Raw genomic sequence first — 23,446 nt, forward strand, 5'->3', positions numbered from 1 at the left:
GCTGACTTTGCAAAGCCAAGAAGACAAACAACCACCTATCATCACTATGGAATTAGAATTACAGAGAATGAATGCACAACAGTCCCATAGAATACCTTATCTTATAAAAGACTTTTTTATATTTACAAGGTCATATTATCTAATCTTTTCATTTTGAAATCATCATGCCTCAACATAGTACTATCCACTGTTATTTAAACATTCATTTTCTGCAGATTCCAATCATTAAGATACATCATAACCCTTAACCTGAGGCAATACCTAATTTTCATGTCTTCTTATGCCTACTAAGTAACACCACTATCTCTTCATAGTTAGGGTGATGGGACAAGACTCAGTGGTCCAGCTCAGTGAGATCAAGCACCTGGCATCTGCTCCACTGAGGGACAAGGATGGGAGCACCAAGCCCTGTAAAACAGCAGCTTCCAGTGCTTCCACTTGGAGCTGTGAGCTCCCGAGTCTGCACCTCTGCCTCCACACTGGGCATTACAGACAGCCACCCACAAGAGGTGTGTGATTGCAGCCAACCCTTTACCTGCCTCCAGCTACTACCTCCTTCCACTTCAGCAGGAGCATTGGCCCATGTGATTCTGACTCTGAATTTGGGGCAAACCAAAACCCAAGTTAACTTTGGGGCTGTTTTCCTTTTAAAGAAATCTATCTTACGTTGGCCTGAACAAAAAATGAAACAGCTAAGTTTCATCTGATCGTGATAAAAGATAAAGTAGATGATTTTGAATTACCATGACAAATGCAGGGGAGATGCTCATGTGTGATTATCAGAGTCAAATATTTCATTGCAGCCAGAGGAGAAAACTGAATCTTGAAAACAGCTTCCCCTCTCTGCAAGCTTTCTGTACGGATTGTTTGATGATGCAGTGCAGTCAGGTCAGACTAGGATTCTGGCCAAAACATATCAAACCTCCTGAAAAGAGGGAATGAAAGGGGAGAGGGATGAGGGATATATATATATATGCACACACATTAATATGTATAAATAATGGCACCTTGCTATGCCAGTTCTCTCCTTCTCCACTCCTCATATATACATATCACCAGTCCCCATGGAGCCATTAAACTCAGTACAGCCCCTTAAAATTACTATAACCATCTGATTTTTATAACTTCCCACTCCAGGCTTTCATTAACCCCAGACTCACTTGATGCCAAGTCTTCCTTCCTGGAGCACCAAGGCTATGTGTGGAGTCCAGCTGGCGAGTCAGGGAGACATTGTAAATTGGAAGAATGTGCTGGAGCTACTTAAAGTTGTGGTGAACCAAAGGAAAAGGACCAATTGCACAAAAGATTTAGGAAATGGATAGAAGGTGTTAAAATATCTATCAAGAACTTAATTTGTGAAATGACATCCAGAGCACAAGGAAACCTAACATTAAGACAAACCAAAATTATCCACCCAGACCTGATTCTGCACAGTGACCCATAAAAGCAGACCCTGAACAGTCACACCTATTGTCATACATTTCCTGACTTCTAGAAATTCAGCACCAACAGAAAACAGGAGATTTCCCAATCTTGTTGATGTGCCTCTCATTTCAAAGCTGCCAGACTTTAATTGCTTTTCAGCAACAACCTCATATGGCATGCCTTGGCTGGGAACATATTTTTATAGCCAGTTATAGCTCCCTATCTCCAAATGGAAACACTGACAGGTTTCTAATTCCAAAAATATTATCAGGAGCCATAAAAACATGAGTCTGCTTTAAAACATAACCTGTGACCTAAAAAGTCATTCTTAACACTTTGTGTTTCAGCATTTTGTGTGCTTTTTCAGGGTTAGTTAAATGTAAAAATTAGAAACTCAAAAAGAATCCCAGGTGCCAAAACAACAGTTTTCCCTCACTCTCCACTATGGTCCTCATTGAACAGCTTCCTCCTCCGTCTCCAAAGCTGGAGAGAAAAACATAATTGTGGCATATACCTGTACAAAAACATGGTGCTGTGCTTAGCTCTGCTTTGCTGCAAGCACTGTAAACATATTCATTTTACTTTACCTTTTAAAAGTTATTCATATATGAAAAAGGGTGCATGAACAATTTGATAGAACAATTTGAGTTGGATGAGACATTCAAAGGCCATGTAATTCCAACCCCCTGCAATAAGCAGGGACGTCCTCAACCAGAGCAGGTTCCTCAGAGCCCTGTTCAACCTGAATGTTTCCAGGGATGGGGCATCCACAACCTCTCTGGGCAATGGGTTCTGGTATTTTATCACCCTCATTGTAAAAAACTTCTTCCTTATATCTAGTCTGAATCTACCCTCTTTTAGTTTAAAACCATTATCTGTTGTCGTATCACAAATATCATTCTTATGTTGGGGGCCCCAGAGCTTCATGCAACACTCCAGGTAGGATCTCAGCAGAGCAGAATTGAGGGGCAGAAATCCCTTCCTTGCTGGCCATGCTGCTTTTGGTGCAGCCCAGGACTTGTTTGGCTTTCTGGCTGCAAGTAGACATTGCTGGGTCATATCCAGCCTCTTGTTCACCAGCACCCCCAAGTCCTTCTTGGCAGGGCTGCTCTCACTCTGCTCATCCCCCAGACTGGATTGATACTGGGGATTGCCCCAGTCCAGGTGCAGCACCAGCACCTGGCCTTGCTGAACCTCATGAGCTTCCCATGGGTCCGTGTCTCAAGCTTGTGCAGGTCCATATGGATGGCACCCCTTCCCTCAGGCACGTCATCCACACCGCTCAGCTTGGTGGTTTCCACAAATTTGTTGCAAGTGTACTTGATCCCACCACTGTGTCAATCTTGAAGATATTAAACAGTACTGGTCCCAGTGTAGGGCCCTGAGGGACACCACTTGGCACCACTGTCCATCAGGACATTAAGTTGTGGACCACACCTCCTCTTCACAGCACTGCAGCAGTTTATCTACAGATAGCTCTAACTAGATTCTCAAGAAGTTGCCTCAAAACCAAACTATCTCACATGCAAAATTATCTGTTTACAAAAAATCACACAAAATGTTCTGGTTACTCTAACTCACTCATAAAATAAACCTTAATGCTAAAGACATGAACTCTGCTCCACTAAAATTCAAATAAAATCACCACAAATGCTTGACCCTGCAAACAACAATTAATCTACCAATTCAACAATGAATGTTAAATGGAGAATTGATTAGAAAAAAATTATTAAGTGGAAGAAAATTTTATATGTCACACTATCCTTCTACAGCACTAGTGTGATGACTTTGTAAACAAAGTTTTCTAAGGTATTCTGTTCCCTAGCTACATAACTCTTTACCTGAATCTACCTAATACTTCAAAATCCTGTGATAAAAACAGAATGACTGACAAAAACAGTCATTCTCATTTGCAGGAATGTTGAGAAAATATTACTTCACTTTACAGATCTTCCTGTTTCAAAATCGGTCTTCATTCCAGTGCAGAATAACATAGGAATAAATAATTCAAAGATAAGCCAAGTTCTGGTGCTGCCCATCTGACAAGAGTATTTCCTTGCACCAGGAGCAGCAACACAGGCACTTGAGAACTGGTATCACAGGGCTTCCCAGGTACTCATGTCCTTCCAGCATATTTGACACTGAGGGAAAGCCCACATGGCTCAGCACCAGGACACACCAGTCTGCTCTCCCCACAGTGCCTGGGAAGCCAGTGGAAAAAGCAGCCAAAATCCTGACAGCCATGGAACGTTGTGGTAAAGTGAGAGCTGCAGCGCACAGGAGCTGCCGCAATCACCACTCCAAGCTCCAGCCTCCACAGCATCTTTCCCGACTGAAAAATATTGCCCCAGGGAAGCCCATCAGACTAAGAGGGATTTATGTGCCAGTGGTTTCTGCAGTGGTTCCAAGATGGTCTAGACGGAGTTGTATGCAATGACCTGCTGACTGACAATACTTAAGTACACCCACATTTATTTGTCGACTAACAGTCTTCCAGCTATTGTGTTCATTAGTAGCCATGTCTCCCTGACTCTCTGGAAGCAGACAGGCTGCAATAGAGTGCAAATACAAACACAGAGCATATTTTAGAACCAGCTTACTTCTTAACCATATCCATTAAATTTTGCTTTGTTCTACACCTCCCTTTCTCAGTCGACAATAAAAGATATAGAATTAAGGAATTCTGACTTACAATTTAAAGAAATTATAACTATTACTAGATAAATTACCTTAGACCTGAAGCAGCACATTGGGAGACACAAATTAAGAAGTTACTTAGGATACACTTTATTGCTGAACTTATTGGAGTGAGACCAGAGAACATGTATTTATCAATACACAGTCTTCATAGAAGTTCACATATAATTACCATCTCCTTTGAAAAGCTGCCTGAACTCTCTGTTTTCCTTAAGAAAACAGAGCCTTACTTATAGCTTCCTCCAGCTGTAACACTCTTAGCTCTTAAATCTTTAGTTTTACTGCCATTAAAAATTTAGTTTTACTGCAATTAAAAAGTGTATGGTCGCTGTCCAAATAATGGAATTGTGTTAAAATACAAGAACTTTGTCAAGAAAATTAAGTACTTTGGTATTGCCAAATTACCATTTCACCCTCCCCTTCACCTCTCCTCACTCTATGTCACTGAACTAATATTGGAACATAACACCTATTGTGCTTGGCTTTGTCCCAGACAAATTAACTTGAAATCATAATTTACCATTTATGATGCCTTTTCAAAAAACATTTGGCTACTGAATCCCAGTCGGATTCCTTTTCACAAGAGTTTTCTTGAGCAAACATGGCTTTAGACACCAGGAAAACAATTCATACCAAGAATCAGAGTAATATACTGAAACCTTCTGCAAAAGTAAATGTATTTTGTGCATGTAAGTTATAAAATATGTGACTAAAACTTGTGGGCAGTATTTTGATTGTAGGCTAAAAGCATTATATAGCTAGAAACCTTGTTAAGTAGAGGAGTAGGCATGCATATCACAGAAAACACACCTTAGCAGTCTTCTGTTTATGTTAGTCAACTAAATGACATATGCTTTGTACCCAAAAATGGTTAAAAAAAACACAAACAGCACACAGCAAAGCAATACTGGAGGTAGACTCTGCAATGTTATATCACTTATAAAACAAAATCCTTGAACTAGAATCTGCATTACAGCCACTGATACCTCAGGAAGCTGCGGTTTGCTGCTTGGAACACTTCATTCATGTATTATTTTTAGAAATGTAGACATCTAAATAAAATTTTGTAGGGACACAAGGTTATCTAAGGGTGAAACTTAGTTTATCATATTCAAAAACACGAGAGAAAAGGAATAGAGAACAATAAGTGACACTGGGACAGTCTTTTTGAAGAATCTGGTGATTAGGAAAGAAAGAAAAGCTTGTCATAACTCCCTCAGTCCAAGTTGCGCTCTTAGAAATCTGTACCACCATGAAGCTTAGAAAGAGTTTCAGCTAAAGAGACAATCTTTTCAACACCACTTCTTTTCAAGAATGGATTTCTCCCCCATAATAGCTGGTTAAAAAGCAAGAAAAGCCTTGGCTGGTAATTTGCAAGCTGAAGAGTTTTTTCTGGGTTTACTTAGCTGATTGCTTTACATTTCTACTTAAAAATGAGTATGATCTTTCTCATAGCTTTGTTCCTATTGATGGCACAGGTACTGCTAGATTCTGTTGCAGACACAAACACCCCTAAAGCCTTCAACTGGCTCATCAGAAACCTCTTTGTTGTACCAGCATCCGCTTATACTTCTCCTTTCCTCATAAAGGAAAGTTCCAGATAAATGTTGCCTTACCAGGTCCTCCTGCAGCCCCTGTACAACCACCTAGCAAAGCATGGATCTCTGTTGAACAACCTTCATTCTCTAATTCTCTAACAGAGAATTAGGAATAACTCAGTTAGGAAGCCAGACACTGAGGCATTTTACATGTCCAAGTACCCAATCAAATGGGTTCTGTAGCACAGAAGCAGGTCACTTCAACTTTTTACCCCACTGGGCCGTAAGCTTGGCTGATCTGAGAGCACATGGGAACATCAAGGGCATTCAGAAAGAGTTTCAATAAGTTTGCAGGGAGATGGGTATGCAACAATTTTACAGGATGAGTACACATGTTGGGGAAATATAGACAAAAATTTCAAAAATGAAAATTATTCCATCACATACACACCATTTTCCTGCTATTCCACCTTGAATATATTGCAAGCAACCTTACTCCAGGATGCATTTGACTTGAGATCTTTACTGTATGAGATGCATATTAACAAAGAAGAAGCAAGTAACAAGGAAAGAATTCAGTAACAAGGAAGCCCAGCTTAAGTCCAACAAAGTTTTGCAGATAGGTTCCCCATCTTTAGTTCTACATGACAATAAAATGGCAAATAAGTTTGTGCAGTAAGATGCTTAAAACTATTCCTATTACCTTCTTTTATAACCCACCCCCATGGTCTTTGCTTGGCTCCACAGTCCAAATTTGTTTGATGGAGAGGCTGGGGGTTACACATTTAAACTCGGTACTGAACCCGTAGAACATTTACCAGCATTCAGCTGATTTAGTCATTTAAATCATAGGAACTTTATATACTTAGGGGATTGCCTTTCCGCTGCTTGCATTTTAGAAACTGTGCCATTCCCACCCCCATCAATCCCGCTGTGTACAGGAAGTCACACTCCTTTTCTATCAGTGGGATTTTATGCCTGTGTGTGTCTGTGTGCCTGTGTCTGTATCCAATGTTAAACCACTTCCTCAGGCTTCAAGGAAAGGTTCTTGAAGAAAGTGGTGTGCAGAGGAGTGGATGGAGACAAAAATCCTCATGCAAAAAGGAAGATAAAATAAATGCTAAGGCAAAGCCAGTAAAGGAGTTTGTAACAGTCTGTCAGCTCAGATGCACAATTGACAATGGATTATTGGATGAATTGTTCATACTATGAAAGCCCTCTTAATGCTTTTACAGGTGCTTCAAATTTGGTCAAAGTATGTTCTCTGACAGTCTGCAGTTCTATGCTTACTTCCCAAATGTCAGCTGCCATTTGTGCATGATGTTGGGGCAGACTAGCTAGTGGATCCAGCTGGAAGTTAACAAGCTGAATCTGGCTCTGTGCCTTTTCCCTGGAGGAGGCAAAGCAGCCAGCTGCCTCTTGCACAGCTGGGCTGGGAGCATCTGCCACCCTGCAGTGTCACAGCCTTGGAGAATCCTGAGCACTGCAGTTTTCTCAAGTGGAAGAAGGGAGTCAGCAAAACTACAAGTTGCCATTTGTCAGAGGGGCAATGAGGAGAGAAGCAGCAGAGCTTGGCCTCCAAGACAGCTCAAGGTTGCCCTGAGCTTCTGATGCTGCTGTCTCCTAAGAAGAAACCCAAACCTAGTTCATATGCCCAGTGGTTAAGACCAGACCACCTTAGGCTAAATAGAAACTTGAATGTGAGATCTCCCATAGTAGTATGTTACCTGTAAAGTCCTCAAAATGGAAGATCAAGAAAAAAGCTCATTGGATTCAGACCAAAAAGGCTGAAATTATTAACTCCTAATGCAAATCCTCAAACCTTCCCTCTTGCTTTGCAGTAGCAAATGGATAGATGACACTTCACAAAGCTTAGAAATATTTTCAATGTTTTTCATCCCTTAGGAGAGGAGTCTCACAGTGGTACTCAGCTGGAAAGGCAGGGAGTTGCCAGTCTCTCTGTGGCACAGCAAGTGTTACTGGAGTCCTTCTGGGCAGCTGCAATATTTCTGCCCATTCATCAGCTTTTCCTCAAAAGCCTCTGCAGCTCAGGAGATCTCCCTCCAAATGTCCTTTTGGCTTAAACTGTTTCACTAGCAGAAATTAACAGGTTATGGTGAAGTGGGATTTAAAACAGGAAAAAAGAATTTAGATATCCTGAACACATCTGAAAACGTCATTTTTGATAAAGAGGATTGATCAACCAACTGATTTATTTTTTAACCAATCCCCACCTGCTGGCAGTAGGTATGTTTTGACATTGCAAATCAAGAGAATGCAATGAAAAGTACCTGACCTTAGAAACAGGAATTAATACAAATTTCAGAAAACAATGCCCAGAAAGGAAAGCTATACATACACACACACTCAATCTCTGTGGCTGAACAGGTCCACGATTGGCAGCAGAGACGTGCTCTTCTAAGAAAAGGGGAGACCACGACTCAGCATGACTAAGAAGGAAAAAAAGGCAGACAAAAACCCAGACCGACGTGGGCTTCTACTGGAATACCCCAAATCACTTCATTCTCAAATAGAGAAGGTTATTAAATAAAACTACATTTAGTAAAACAGGGAGAGAGTTAAATAAATTATTTTTGTTACAAAGTATTTTGGAGAGTCTAAAAGCAGTTCTTATATCAGTTCAGTCTTTGAACTGTTTAAACAAAGGATTAGTCTCATCTCCTTTTGGCCACTGCTCTTGCAGAGCAGCAATCTCAAAATATCATGTATCAACATAAACAAATAAAAATGTATCCAAAACTGAAAAAGTACATCCAAATGTATCTAAGTACATTTGGAAATCCTGGAAATATCATGCACAAATTCAAGAGAGAACAGACCAGTTTTTGATAAACTGATACATAAACTTCTGACTGTATCCAGAAAGTGCACAAATGGAAGATCCTGGTATACAGCTGGAGAAAAAAAAATGTTTCTAAACCACAAAATAACATCTGCTTACATATGTGGTGCAGTTTCAAGTATGTTCCTGTGAGAGCTCCCATCTTTACATACTTATTGTGCAGACCTTTTTCACATATTAAGAACAGCAACTTTCTGAAGAAAGCACCATGATGGAGAGACAAGGTTAAATTCTGCTCAGGTCCACTGGTAGTTCGAGGAATTCTCTACCAGCTTAATCCACCTCAAGTAATTTCATTAAAACAGTTGCAACATGGTCAAAATGGAAAGTGTATTGATACTCCTTATTTCCAGTTGTCTTGAAACCAGCCTTGTTTGACTGGATGTTTAAAACCAGTTATGTCTGTACACATTTGAATTTGTTTGGAAACATGAGTAGGGAAAGTAACTTTCAAAGTTATAGCAGAGTTTAGGCAATATATGGTACCTAACAAGCATACTTGGAACAATAAATCAATCAATTAAGCCACATCCCAGAGATCTGTTCTTTCACTTGACATCAAACAGCAGTACCTGTTCCCTCCTCAACAACTGAAGTGGCACAGCAGAATACACCAACCCTTGCCTAGCTGCACTGAGTAATATTTGCTAACAGGAATAATAGGTGTTTGGAGAAGAACTAATTAATTTAAGGATGTGTAAGAAGTTACAACACATGCCACTCTAAAAATCTTACCTTAATGTACAGGTGCATACAAATCTAATATGTTTACCTACATGTGACCAGTAACTTTGCCATGAGCAAAATTACACACTCAGTTATATGAGATCAGATCATAAAATGGGAATTCTCAGTTTTCCACTCAAATACCATTGGAAATCCCTATTTTTTTTTATTTTTTCTTTTTGTAGTAGAGTGGGGGAAAAAATCCTAACACTCCAGAAACTAAATAAAAAATCCTCATAGAAATAAAAATTAATTTGCTGAACATATTTTCAATAAATCCTTCAAACCCATGAAACACGAGTCACACCATCTCTTAAAGAACTTTTTAAAAGCACCTTACAAACTCCCTTTGATCAACACTGGAGACATAAAACCCACCTACAAGGTCAGCTGTAGAGAACATCAAGAAATACAGGGGCCACACAGAAGCACTTGCCTACACAGACAAAACAAATACAACACATATAAGATTTCAACACATTTTCAAGTCTTCTTAGAGTTGGCAGAAAAATACATGTTCCCTTGAGTCTCATTGAAACTATAAACTTTACCCAGGTCTCAGCTTTGGGTCTGTTGAAATAACTGTGTTTTCCATAGTGTATTTTGTGTTGACTGCAAATGTTGGAAAAAAATACATATGCTCTTTCCTTTCTATTTTTTTTTCCTTTTTCCGCTTTGCTGTCCAAGTCAGTAGGTGAACATATGGGACTACGCAAAGAACAAACTATTGCACAGTGTGGAAACTCTAAAACAAACACATCACAATGTAAGTACTAGAGATAAAGAACAGAGACTACAATCAAAATAAAAAATAGGCATTAAACAGAAGGCAGAAGCCAGTCAGGCACCAGTGCCAAAAGCAAAATAATTTAAGAGCCAATCCATTGCCCCACCCATCTAACAAAAAAAGCCCAGGGTGGTAACTATGTAGAGCCAGACAGGAACCAGAGGAAAATAACCTGTTCACACATACAGAATACTATGGAGAGGTTAATACTACTGTGCAAGTGAACATAGCAAGATTAGAAGAACATCTTAGTAGAACATCTTTCTAGGCAATCCAGAAATTTAACATACTATGGCAAAATGCTTCACAAACAATACTGCTGAATTTGAAACATTTAAGTTGCTTTAACAGAATTGGAGACAAGCAGTTTTCTTCATTTGTTTAGGTATTTTCATCAGCTCATTGACAGTTGTGAGAAAAAGGATGTCACTCACTGTATATTAGCTCTGTGCATTTGAAGGCTTGCACATTGATTCCAACTTTTGTGAAGGTCAGGATTAGAAAATACAGGAATGAAGAACAATGAACAGGACAAGACCTGTGCACATTGCACAATGTAAAATACATGTTTAGGTTTCATCTTAAAAGTGTTTTTCTACTATAGCCCTTTATCACTATGAAATTATACTTTAAAAAAAAATCACTGAAATTTCAGTCTTTAGACTCTATCAAAACTTCCCAGATGAGAGCCCATCATTGGGATCCCAAGCCTTGACAAAGGTATTTCTTTTCAGAAATTCACAATTCAAAATTTTTTGTTGTTCTATGATATTAAAATAAATATTGTACTTTACTAAAGTTTCTAAGATGTTTTAATTTCCAGCACAGAGATCCTGGGTCATTCTCAAGTCATAAACACGTACACCCTAGTAACAATATTTAGTGAGCTGGGGACGGAATTCACCTCACCTAAATTCAGCAGCTAAAAACTTAAGGATTCATTTTTAGGTTAGCCTTTTGGGATAAGACAAGCTACCCTTGGAGACACTCATCACGTTCCACTGACTAGAGAGGAACCTAAAAGCTAAGGGGGATGATGAGCATGCCTGCTGAGCTGCCCATTTTGTTTCACTGACTGATGGCTAAGTCAGACAGAGCCTACCTTCAGATGGCTGCAGTTAAATGAAATGTGTTCCTCTCTAAACTTCAATCTAAGCCAGTGTGGTACTTTGCTGTACAAAAAGGGCTACACTTCAGGGGTAGGTGCAGAGACACTTGCCAATAGTCCCTGTTTATTAGGCAGCAGCTCCAAAAATACCTCATTTACATAAATATCTAACTGAAGAAATTGAGAAGCTGCAGTAAAATGTGGATTATTACTATTATTGCTTCCCTAGAGGCTTTAAAATATCTATTTGGTATACATTTGGCTGGGAACTACAATCACTGATCAGCACATGAGTTCATAACATCTCCCTGAAGTTACCTCTAAATACCCCTTTTATTGCAGCATATTAATCACATTTAAAACTCCTTAACCATGTAAGAAAATTACTTCGGGCTTAAATTTCAGTACAATTAGCTTTCAGTGGTTGAATTTCCAGCTTTGAGATTTAAGGGGATTTTCTGGAGTTTAATGCTTTTTTGTATATATGTGCCCTTAGCATTACTGTACTGTTATGCTATAGGAAATGAGGGACTTGTACTTAGAGAACACCAGCTTCTTGTTAAATTCAATCAGCAGACAAACAACTGTGCCTTTGTCACAGAAGCCCAAGTTCAAATGCATAAGGATCAGATAATGAAGAAAAAAATAATCTTGTATGACACAATATGCTTTCACTTTATTTAAGAAGTGCATGCACAAGTATCTAAATCAGATGCTCTGGAAGCAAAGCAGTTTAAATTAGTGTATTTTACAGCCTAAAATATGCTTATGCTGTTGCATGTTTATAGCTGCATATACCACATGAAAATTAAGTTAAAATCAGATGATTCTTTCTGTAGTCATAAATATAAAAGAGAAGAAAAGAAAACTAAAAACAAATAAATGACCTTAAGCTCCAGAAATAATTTTAAAATTTAAGGAAGAGGGGTTAACATAATCAGACTTCACTTTCAGAAACAAATTACCATCTCAACATCCTTGTCTTTTATGTTCTGAATATGTAACAGGAAGTGGGAATTGTCAGAGGTATGTTCAACTATGCCTAAATTATAGCTATAAAGCCAGCTAGCCTAGTTGTTAGAGAACTTCTAGTTAGAACCTACTCAGATTACATGCAGATAATAAAAAGAATTAAGCTAGGAAGCTGAAGGGTTTTTTTGCCCAAGTTATTTAAACATGAATCCAATTACTGGAGTTTCATGGAGCAGCTGTCTCACTCCATTCAGTGTTTCCTAAAACAAAGATGATACGGCTGCATTGCAGTGCTGAACAATCCTGAATTAATGTAGGCAAATGAAATCTCTTCTACAACATTCTGCTGTGGGAGGGGGTGTGGAAGAATCCCTTTTAACATAATAAAAATGATGATGATATAATGAATAATTATTATGGGATTTTATAGCTGGAAGGCATGGTAGTTATTTCAAAGCCATTTGTAACCAACAGCCTTATAAAAAGCTAGAATGTATTACATATGTGCAGAAGGTAATTGCGAGCATGTATCCAATCTCAACATCTGAAATAACTAATGTATTATGTTTGAAACTATAGTAACTACTGCTTGATGAAAAATTTACGAAAAACTAATTAATAATCAGCATTTTGAAAGGAGAAATTATGACTTATAAATAAACTTCCATGAGAGGAGACCTATCCTGACCTTTTCTGATAGCTATATCATTCCCTTCCAGCATCAAAATGGGGTTTTTTTGTGAAATGCAGAACCTCTGAAGGTATTGACAACACTTAAGATATGGGAGAATGGGACCCTAAATATACAGGTCATGGGTTCCTGTGATAAAATAAATGAGCAAGCAATAGCATTTCTTTTTTTTCTTTTTTTTTTTTTTAAAAAAAGAAGGAAAAATAGATGAAGCAATGTCTAAGTTTGCAATCAGTTTGTGTAACAGCCCTGAAATGCATGAGCTACTTCACAGAGCAAGAACCGTTCAATTTTTTTGCTTTATTTCCCTTGCCTTATAGAAATATCAGCAATTCCAGTAAGTTTTGAGGAAACTGTTTTACTTCATTATCACAAGGCAACACTGAGATAATCACTCAAGAAGTGGCCCATATGCCTTTCTGTCTCACCAGGATTTAAAAATAGACCCTCGCTGCTGTTACTCCCATGTAGCAAAATTTAGTTTGGTAAGTGATCTCCCTGTCTTGATCTCTGCCTGTGAGCTTTATCATCTTATTTCCCCCACGCTGTTTTGCTGACGAGGAGCGAGAGAGTGGCTGGGCAGGCATCTGACCTCCAGCCAAGGTCAGCCCGCCGTGCTCAGACACATGCAGCCATCCTGAGATGAAGTGAGAACACCCATGTGGACTATGGAAGTGGAAGATGCATCTGAACATGGGGCAGTTGCTTTGAAAAGAACAAAATGCTCTGAATATGACTTTGATGGGGTCAACTATGTGTAGTAAAAGAGTTGCTTTCAAAGTCAGTCTTTTTAAAAAAAAAAAAAACTAAATACTTCATGGAATTAATAAATCAATATGGAAGAGATTTTGAATGAAAATAATAAAAATATTCGTATTTATTAGCTTTTTAAAGGAATCTTGGAAAAGACAATTTTTATAGGCTTGTTTTGTAAAATTTTTCATTTTCACACCTCAACAGAACACAGTGAGAACTTCAAAAGTATGCAGTAACTCCCTTGTATGTGCTCACATACTTACATACACTATTCTGAAAAGCAGAAATCATTTTAATTCCAAAACAAATTATTAGCTTCCTGTCTAGGCCTTTTAAATAGAGCCGTGGCCTTTGTTTTCTACCAAAACATGCTTGTCTCATTAGCATACACCTATGCAAATGTCCAGAACTCCTGCAATCAACTTTCATCAACAGTTTCTGCCTGCCTCCTAGAAGATGTCTTCGTGCCACTGGGCAGTTTTGATCCACAGAGCAGCAGACCCAGATAGGTGTGAATGAAGAAGCAGAATATCCTGGTGTGATGTGGGTATGCACATTCTCACCAGCCTGTGCCCCAGGAGTGGAAATGAAGGAGGGCAAATTGTTATGGTTTTTAACATACTCCTCATGGCAATATTGATCAAGAGTCCAGTGATCTGATTTTCAGTATGAAAGAAGACCATAGGCTCAGTCAGGCAGCACACATGTATAGTCACTGGCTTTGGAAATACTCCCAAGTATAAGTACAATTTTGGGGCAGGGGGAGAGGGAGGGGAAACAGTGGGGGGAAGGAGATGCAGGCCATCAAACCATTGAAATAATGTGGCCCTAGGCTAGCCACCCATTAGTACACCTTAGCTATTTATAACTTAGAAATTATAAACAGAGCTGTTTTATTAAAATGTTTAACAATGAAACAACTTTTAAGAAATAGTTATTAATATTTCCATATCAGAAATTATCACTGATACAGGAAGATTGCATCCTATGTTCCTAGATACATCTACTATTCCAGTCTTTATTCTGAAAGAACATAAGCTAAGGTATGCAATGAAACAACTGTTTTAAAATGCAAGTGACATACTTGAAAAGCTACTGCTTGTTCAAAATTAGTTCTTTCTCATGAGAAAGAATACTGCATTTCAGTTTCCAGAAATTTAAAGTGACAATGCAACCAATACTGATGCCTGTTCATTATAGCAATATAAACTACATTCCTGCTAGTTTGAATCCATTAATGAATTAATCTTTGTCAGAAGAGTGTCTATAAAGGAGGTTCTTAAAAGACCCCAAGGACATTATAGCACTGATGGTTTACCATTATGTGGTATAACAAAGTTTTACTTAACCAGTTCTAAAAGCAGACATATGGAGCCCATTAAACCCCTCTCTTTTTTGTGGTGCAATTCTGAATGGCTGTATTATACTACTTATTTAAAATATGGATTGTGACTTCCACCACCAATTAATAAGAGTTCTACACAGTGCATGCAATTTACAAGATGCACAAACTTTGTCCATCAGCACCTAAAACTTAAACACTCTTGAGAACTGTGTTTCAGTTAACTGTTACAAATAGAAGATTAATATTATGAGATCCAAGTAACTTTGAAACTGATTAAGTCAGGGACACACAGTTTTGTTGCTGTTAAAGTCAATGAATAGGTGCTTCTCCTGTAAATCCCCTGATATTTTGAGTCGTTTTGGGATTTTTTTGTTGTTTTTTTTTTTAATGTATACATTGTTATCCTCTGTCACACATGCATAATCATTCTCAACCACAATATTCCCAAGTAAAGAATTTCCATTTAGTTCTTAAACAAATATTAAAAAAAAAAAAAGAATCTCACATATGAAACTAATAAACTCAACTGATTTCTCTTCCACAATAAAAACTCCCTTCACTGTTCCTTCCACTTGGTGCCACATTCTGCTCCCTTACATTAGCATTATCTTTTACCACCTTCGTTTCCTTATTTATACTCTTTAGGGCTTCCTGATCAAAGTATTTAGGCCTTGATCTTGCATGTGGTTCCTGAATTCAGTGGAGCTCATCACAGACGTACAAAATACCTTGCACTGTACCTTACTTCAAGATAAGGGTTACAAACAAACAAACCCCATGGGCAAGGAACAAAGTACACACTCAAGATTCAAGGGGCCATGTTGTTGTAATGCATCCTACCCAAATAATGAACAGCATGGAAGTTTAAGAAATGTTTAGAAAAATATAGCTGCACCGCACCTGTATGCATACATATATATATAGATATGGACTGCCAATCAAAATGTATGTCAACTAAAATTACAGCAGAGGGTAACTAAAAAAGATAAGCACAGGAAAACTTTCTTATTTTTATTCATCCCTTTACTGCTATGAAATGTAGTTAAAATGGTAAGATTTAGTAAATTGCTCGAGTAGTTAAGAAGGAATATTTTCAAAGTTATAAATGGAAGTAAAGGCACTAACTCTGTTACTGACAACTACAAATTTTCAAGTCTGTACAACCACCAAATTCAACTTAACATACGTTGAATAGCAAGAAGTTTGAGCTTTTGCTAGCAGTTCCAAGAGAATCTGAAAGTCCACAAATAAGAATTCTCACAACAGACACTGGCCATTAGAAATAGGTACACTGAAGAAAATGGGAGGGAAGAGAAGACCACACATTCCTGGCACTGGAACAAAGAGGTTGCCCAGAGAAGTTACACATGGCCCATCCCTGGTAGTGTTTCAAGGCCAGGGTGGATGGAGCTCTGAGCAACTTGGTCAATGGAAAGGTGGCCCTGTCCATGGCAGGACAGTTAAACTAGATGATCTTTGAGATCCTTCCAACCCAAGCCATTCCATGATTCCAGACTGACTGTTCTCCTCACATGCCAGCCTGCAGCCTGTGATGGCCACAAAGATGAGAATGTGAAAGGTTCTTTACTGGGCAGATCCATATCCCACTGAGCCCATCTTCTGCTCAGTTCACATCAGGAGACCAAGAGCAGGTGATCATATCCTGGAAGATGTTGGTGGTTAATACACATTAGCACCTGTTAATCCTTACAAACACAGCTAAACTTAGATGAATGTAAAGTTCCTAATTAAATGTTTAAATCATACTATCACCTCCAACTTCATAGTGACACTTGCAGTTTTTCGTTGCTGTTTTGGCCTCATTGGCTTATCCTGAATATGAAAAAGACAGTTCGTGTCCACATGAACCCAAGAGAATACTTTCCTTTGAAAACCAGCTCTTACACTTTATCTCCTTTCACCAGTTATGAAACCTTGGATACTTCATAGAGCAATCATATAACCAAGAATTAACAATCAAATATAACATACAGCAAATATTCTCAGATGAGTCACTGTACTCTCTATATTCTCGATTTGTTGGTTTCTTTGCTGAGCAATCATCAGCTAATTACTGGGCTAACTATAGAACACCAAAATAGTTACATCTGCTCAGACACAGCCACGAAGGAAAGAAAAGATTTCTCATTTCATACTTGAGTTAAAATGAAAGTGTACGTAATTATAGCTTTCAAGAGATCTCATTACAACTTTTCTTCAGCTATTCCCGGTTTTTGACATAAGTATGTCCTTTATGTTTTTGAGAGGACTGCACAGCTCTATTAACTAATGCCATAACCCTAACTTCAGGGTACCCTCCCAGGTATTGTAATACATTTGAGCAGCTTTGGGTTCCCCAGTTCAATATCTGGAAAATTCCAATAGATCAAGTAACATTACAAAAACAGAAACAATCCTTCTACAGAACACTTGGTATGACTTTTTTCATTGCTTTTGCATCCAACACGCATAAAGTGATCAAGGAATAACATCAAATGCTGCCATGGCTGTTTACTTTTTTTAGACATGAAAGTCTACCTGGTGGACAGGACAGGTCTGGCCACCACACCACCCTGGGATTCATAGCCAAGATCTCCATACCCAGGAAAGTTTCTGGAGTGTCCTCCGCTGCATCAGCAAGCTGTTAAAATCATCATTGTATCAACACAGAAATGTATCTCTCCCCACTGACAGTTGCTCAAATGGTGCATTTGGCAAGAGTACTTGCAAAAAAGGCGACTGGCTTTTGTTCAAGGAAAGCAATCCAACATGGACAACAGGCAGGCAAGTCACACTGCAACAGCAGCTTTTAAAAGTAGCAGGGGAAAAAAAAAAACAAACCTAAACTTTTTCTGAAGGTTCTCATCTTTTTTTTTTTTTGAGGAACAATAAGAGGAATCTGCTACTGTTACAGCTACAGGTAGGGCCGCTGGTGGATATATTCAGTTTCCAATTATTTGTTACAACACAGCTGAGAGCAATTAGACAGTTTACATATGACTGGTAGGAGCCCAGTGCACATTATGTGGACCATCAGGTCCTGCAGCCTAAACACAGTTCTTGATTTAATGGATAAATGAATTTTGCTAAACCACTTCAAATAGAGGAATGTTTTCTGAATCTGTGTGCAGGCTGTTAATATAGTCCTATGAAGTCTCATTCCAAAGAGATCACAGCACGCGTTGTCAGATGCAATAAAAACTGCACCCCAAAATCACACACCAATGAATTTGGTATTGTTTTCTGGGGCTGCTTGTAAGCTTCTAGACTGACATCTTGTTTGGCAATTATTTTTCTTTTCATTGAATGATACTTTCTATGATAGTTGTCTGCTTTTCATGAAAAAGGGTTGGGTTTTTTTCCTATTTCTTTGCCAAACTTTGACCACCAATAGAAAGCACCTTTTTGTTTTTCTTCACCAAGTACACTGATTCCCTCACTCTTTTTCCACATTTTGTGCTGTGGAAGTATAGTGTTCTTGGTCCTAAAAGAGAGGTCTGAGGATTAAGAAAGACACAAATTAAGGTTACAGATTCACTCTATCTCTTACTGCTCAATTGCCAGTGCCATGGAACGTCACTGATTCTTAAAAAAGCCATTAATGAAGGCCTGAAATTTCTGCTATGCTGTCTCTTAAGAGAAAGAAAATAATATAGCAGCACACTAATGCAATACACTAATTTTGCCTCATTATTAAATCAATAATTAATTTACCATTAATTTGGTGATTTCAAAAAAATATCTCCTCCATTTATAAAAAGACTGTTCTTTCACTTATGCAAATGTACTAAAAGTCTGTCTGGCTTGGAAGCCAACACACAGAAATACGTTCAGGACAAACTCCACAGAGTAGAAAGGGAAACTTTACCAAAAAAAATTATGACTTTCAGTATAAACAATACAAATCTCTACAGCACACAGTGGACTTGATGTACTCTGGGTGAAAGAACGTATTTCAGGACAACAGGTCTATTTATAGGCTTCAGAAACTTTTGAAACACTACAAATCAGCACTGTAAGCAGTTGCGTGAGCAGGCGGTCTGGTCCTGGGCACCTGGAGGGAGACCCTGATGGGGCCCAGCAAGGAGCTTCAGGTTTCTGCAGGGTTGGAGTGCAGGCAGGGCTGAGCTGAGCCCTCTCTGCATCCTGTCCTGTGCCAGAGGAAGGGCCTGTCCAGGAGCACGTGCTGAGGGACAGGTTGTCTCCTGGGGCAAGTCCAGCTTAATAGAGTGGGATTTCTGGGGGAGGGAACATCTCCTGAAAGCAGCTGTGAGTCCAGCCCACACATTTTATACACCATGTGGGAGTTTCAATTGATTTAATCTGGCAAAGAGGATCTAAAAAGGGGTCTAAGCTGTCCTTGACACCAAGTGAAAAGTTTGTTAAGGGTTTGTCCATGCTGACCATGTTTCCAAGCTCTCCATGGGGAGGCTGTGCCAGATGAGATGGAATAAGGCTGGGGAGCTGCTGGACAATGGCTTACACAGGGAAATCCAAGCAAGTGCAGAAATGCATTGCTGAGTTTAGCAACAGAAATGGAAGAACCACTAATACCAGTGATAACTTGAATATTTCTCATAGCTCTGGTAAAGAAGAGTGGGTACTGGCTGCCCAAGGAAGCATTTGAGTCCCCATCCCTGCAAGTATTTAGAAAACATGCAGATGGGGTGTTTAGGAGCATGGTTTAATGGTGGACATGACAGTGCTGGGCTAACAGCTTGGCTCACTGATCTTAGAGGTCTTTTCCAAGGTGAATGACTTTATGATTCCATTATATAATGAGGACTCTTGATCAATATTCTCTCTCTCACAAATTTCAAGCAGAAATCTAATATGTTGACAACCCAAGAGGAAAACAGTGCATGGGAAAATTAAAACTGTATTCAAAAGGATTTCATGCTTCTTTTCCACGTGCATGCTCCCCACAGATAAGGTACACACATTCCAATGTGGAGGCCAGTGTTTGGAGGATGATTTTACTCACTAAGCAATTCATTCATTGGCAACTGAGACCATTACTATCACTTCCAAAATCCTCATAGCAGATGCTATGGTATCATTAGGAATTCATTCTTTCTCACTTATTAAGTGATCTGAGCAACCCTCAGATTAAATTTGGGAAGGAAAACCAGTCCCACACTAAAAGATCATGGCAAAATAGAACAGCTTGGATGTACTACTTCATAGACTAGAATTACTTTTTATTATTCCCAGTGTAAGAAAAAGTAGCCATTCTCATAACTGAGGAGTCTTTTTTTCTGTAAGATTTACTGATTAATTCTTCTCATATTCTTTAGTTTGCCCTGTTTCTTGCTTCAATGAAGAATACTGAGCTGAGGGTAATAAAGGTACTGGCCCTGTCTATTTAAGCTGCATCCAGCCAGATGCAACAGGCATCAACATATAACGTCAAACAGTTGAAATTTCTTAAGGTCTTTTGCTCTTCACCCTAACACAAACCAATAGCAGATGAGCCTTGTCAACAATTTGCTAGTTGCCGAGTACACTCCAACTGTCATGTTCTAGGCTGCACACTACATATCTGGTTGGCATTAAAGTGCATAATGAAGAACATATTTGCATCCTGTATTTTTCCAATTTTAATCACTATATTACAGGCTTAACAGGCTTACAGTTCATGTCAGGAGCCAAATTGTTCTAATAAAATATGAAGCATTTATCTACTGAGAGGCTGAAAAGAGCAAAGTTTGTTTATTGCCAAGTCTGAAACAATGCTAACTAGAGCGTGTGTTACTTAATCTCATTCATGCCCATAAGATTTTACATGCTGAGACTAAGCTGAGTAAATAAAATTCAGAAACTTGAAGGAAATCCCATTCTCTTATTTTTATTGAGCATTAGTAACAAGCTTGGCCCTGTACTGGAAATAGCCTGTTTTCCAGCTCACTTCAGCTACATCTAAGGCACCTAAGGCTAAAGTAATCTATAATCTATGTAACATGAAAACTACTTGACAAATAAGCAAAGGAGAACAGTCCTACCAGAACCCAGGAAAAGCACTGGAAAAGCAAAGTTTCTTCACAAACACATCCAACTGTTACAACATTTCATCTGACACTTGTAAACCAATGGTGATATTCTCATTCCACCCAGATCAGCATAAAATGAGCAATTCATTTCACAGGGCCAGAATTTTCCCTATATCTTTGCCCTAAGAAACTTAGTTTGCTTAATTTAAGCAAATTGAAATACTATGCACTAAAGTCTGAGCATGAGATTCTGACCATTGTGCTGCTTCTAGGAAGAAAGCTTCCAAAGAACATGCCAGATAAAAGCACTAAAAGAAAAAAATATGTAGTGCTAAGGAAAAGATCTTCCAAGTCATAAATATGCGAACAAAAAAAAAGCATGTAGCAGAATACAAGCAAAACCAAAATACTAGACAACAGAATTTAATTTATTTCTCAGATGTGCAGAGTCTTCACCATTGTAGAGTTGCTGCAAGACTATGCAAGGAGCAAATGTCCCATTTTCCAGAAAAAGAAATGTGAATACAGGACATTTTCTGAACAAGGTCTCATATGCTGAGAATCAGCACTCCAAAATATACCTTCTGTGCATTTGAGAGAGTTCCTTATCACTGCAGTCATTCTTCTTTGATTATTTAGCAAAACAAAACAATCATTGCAAAACCATAATTCATAGAACTCTTTAAAAAACTCAAATTGCTAGATTTAAAAACTTCAAAAATTCTTACAAAGTTATCTTCCAAGACAAAAATGAATCAGTGAAACCACTCTCAATTAGGACAGGTTTTTTTGGATATTGGGAGACAAGAGGGTGTTATTTCAAATAAATATGGAAATTTTAGCAATATGCTCTCAGAAAATGCTGAATTTGCAGGCAAGCAAAAGAGTTCATAGACACTTGGATAAACAGAGAAGGAAAAATTAATGCTCTTTATGCTGCCATAGCCACACATGGCTGAGAAGAGAAGCAGCAAAATTTAACTAGAAGGAGCAAGGGAGAAGAGCAGAATAGGTGTCTTTAAACATAGTAGAGAAACACTGGATTGAAAAATTTGAACTCTGAAAATATGAAAGTATCTGATTTAGAAAAAGATATATGAAAAAGACAACTCAAACTGAATGTTTCCACACTACACAAACCTACACTTTGCTGCAGGACATCACTTTAATTCAATCCAAGATCACTGAGCTTTACATCCTGCTTGTACTCGCCACACTCAAAACATCCACCAAATTTTCTGTCATCCTCTATGTTGTCAACCCCAGGCACCAGAGTCTGAAACTTCAAAGATGATGGACCAGACTTAGAAATCTTGAACTAGAACAGATGGAGCATATTTGCTTTTCAGATATATTCATATTGCTATCTCCACATCTTGCAGGAATACTCTTAAAAATGAAATTAAATGTACTAGCTTCTGTATTTCAGATCCACTTAAATCACAGCAGGCTGGGTGTCATCTTAATTACTACAGAGCTTTTTTTAATTCAAATGAGAATTCCATCATAAAGAAGGTAAAAATGTATTAAATTTACCTGTGTACTCTGAGTGCTTACCATTCAGTACATTTCAAGCAGAAATTAGAATTAGTATTTGGCAAGGGCCTATTGATTTTTTTTTTCCATAATTCCATGGAAATGCAAATACAGTCTTAAAAACAGACAGGTCCTAAGTTTCTGAAAAACTAAAAGCTACTTGGCTGACATTACACAGCTTATGTTTGCAATGTGAATAATGAGAGACTGCAGAATTAAAAAAAAGATAATGGAAGCTCTGAGGAGGCAAAGGCAAAAATGGTATTTCCTTTTCTTATATTCTTAATAAAAGAAATACACACTTCTTAATTTTGGGAATACCTTAAATTTTTAAAGCTATGTTTCCACTTTCATATAAGGTAAATTTAGTAAGGTGTTCAGCTTAGTAACTCTAACTGTGGGCCTCTTTGAGGCATCTTCATTTCACAGCCCAGTTCCGAGGTATCTGATAAGTTACCTCAGTTTGGAAGGAAATAAAATATAATTTGGGGGATTCTTTGAGAATACATAGATTCTTCATCTAACAATTAAATCAGACTACTGGAAATACCTACCTTCAATTGAAGAGCTCCATCCTTTGTATCTGAAAGTTTAAATGTCAGGATAAAACCCCATTAAATACTTTCAGACACTTACCTAATAATGAAAAAAGGCTGTAGTAGTTTCTGCACCCTGAAGAGCACTGATGCAGAGTCAAACAGATTTTGCTGTCTCAGTTCTGATAGACATGACAGCACAAAAGACTTCATATTAGATAGAGCCAGCACTTTCTAAAGTTGCTAAGTCATTGCCATGAATGCAATGTTCTACACGCTGGTGTGTGCTCAGTCAATAAAGCTGGAGGCAGGAAACTTATTTATGTGCTTATTATCCTTCATAATAACCATATAAATGCCTAGAGATTAACACTCTAGGACCTGTTAGCCATGCATATCACTGATATAATTTGAACTGCACTGTGATAAAACACTACCCTCTACACCAGAGGTACTGAGGCACTGAAAGGAAAGAA

The 23,446-nt window shown here is 38.4% G+C and overlaps 1 protein-coding gene across 2 annotated transcripts in view; it reads right to left on the reverse strand.

Moving 5' to 3' along the window:
- Positions 1-23,446, reverse strand: part of RSPO2 (R-spondin 2) — a 102,861-nt gene that overhangs the window by 64,534 nt on the left and 14,881 nt on the right. The gene's annotated exons all lie outside the window — the stretch shown is intronic.

The sequence above is a fragment of the Passer domesticus genome, chromosome 1 (genome assembly GCF_036417665.1).
Source record: "Passer domesticus isolate bPasDom1 chromosome 1, bPasDom1.hap1, whole genome shotgun sequence".
Lineage (NCBI taxonomy): Eukaryota > Metazoa > Chordata > Aves > Passeriformes > Passeridae > Passer > Passer domesticus.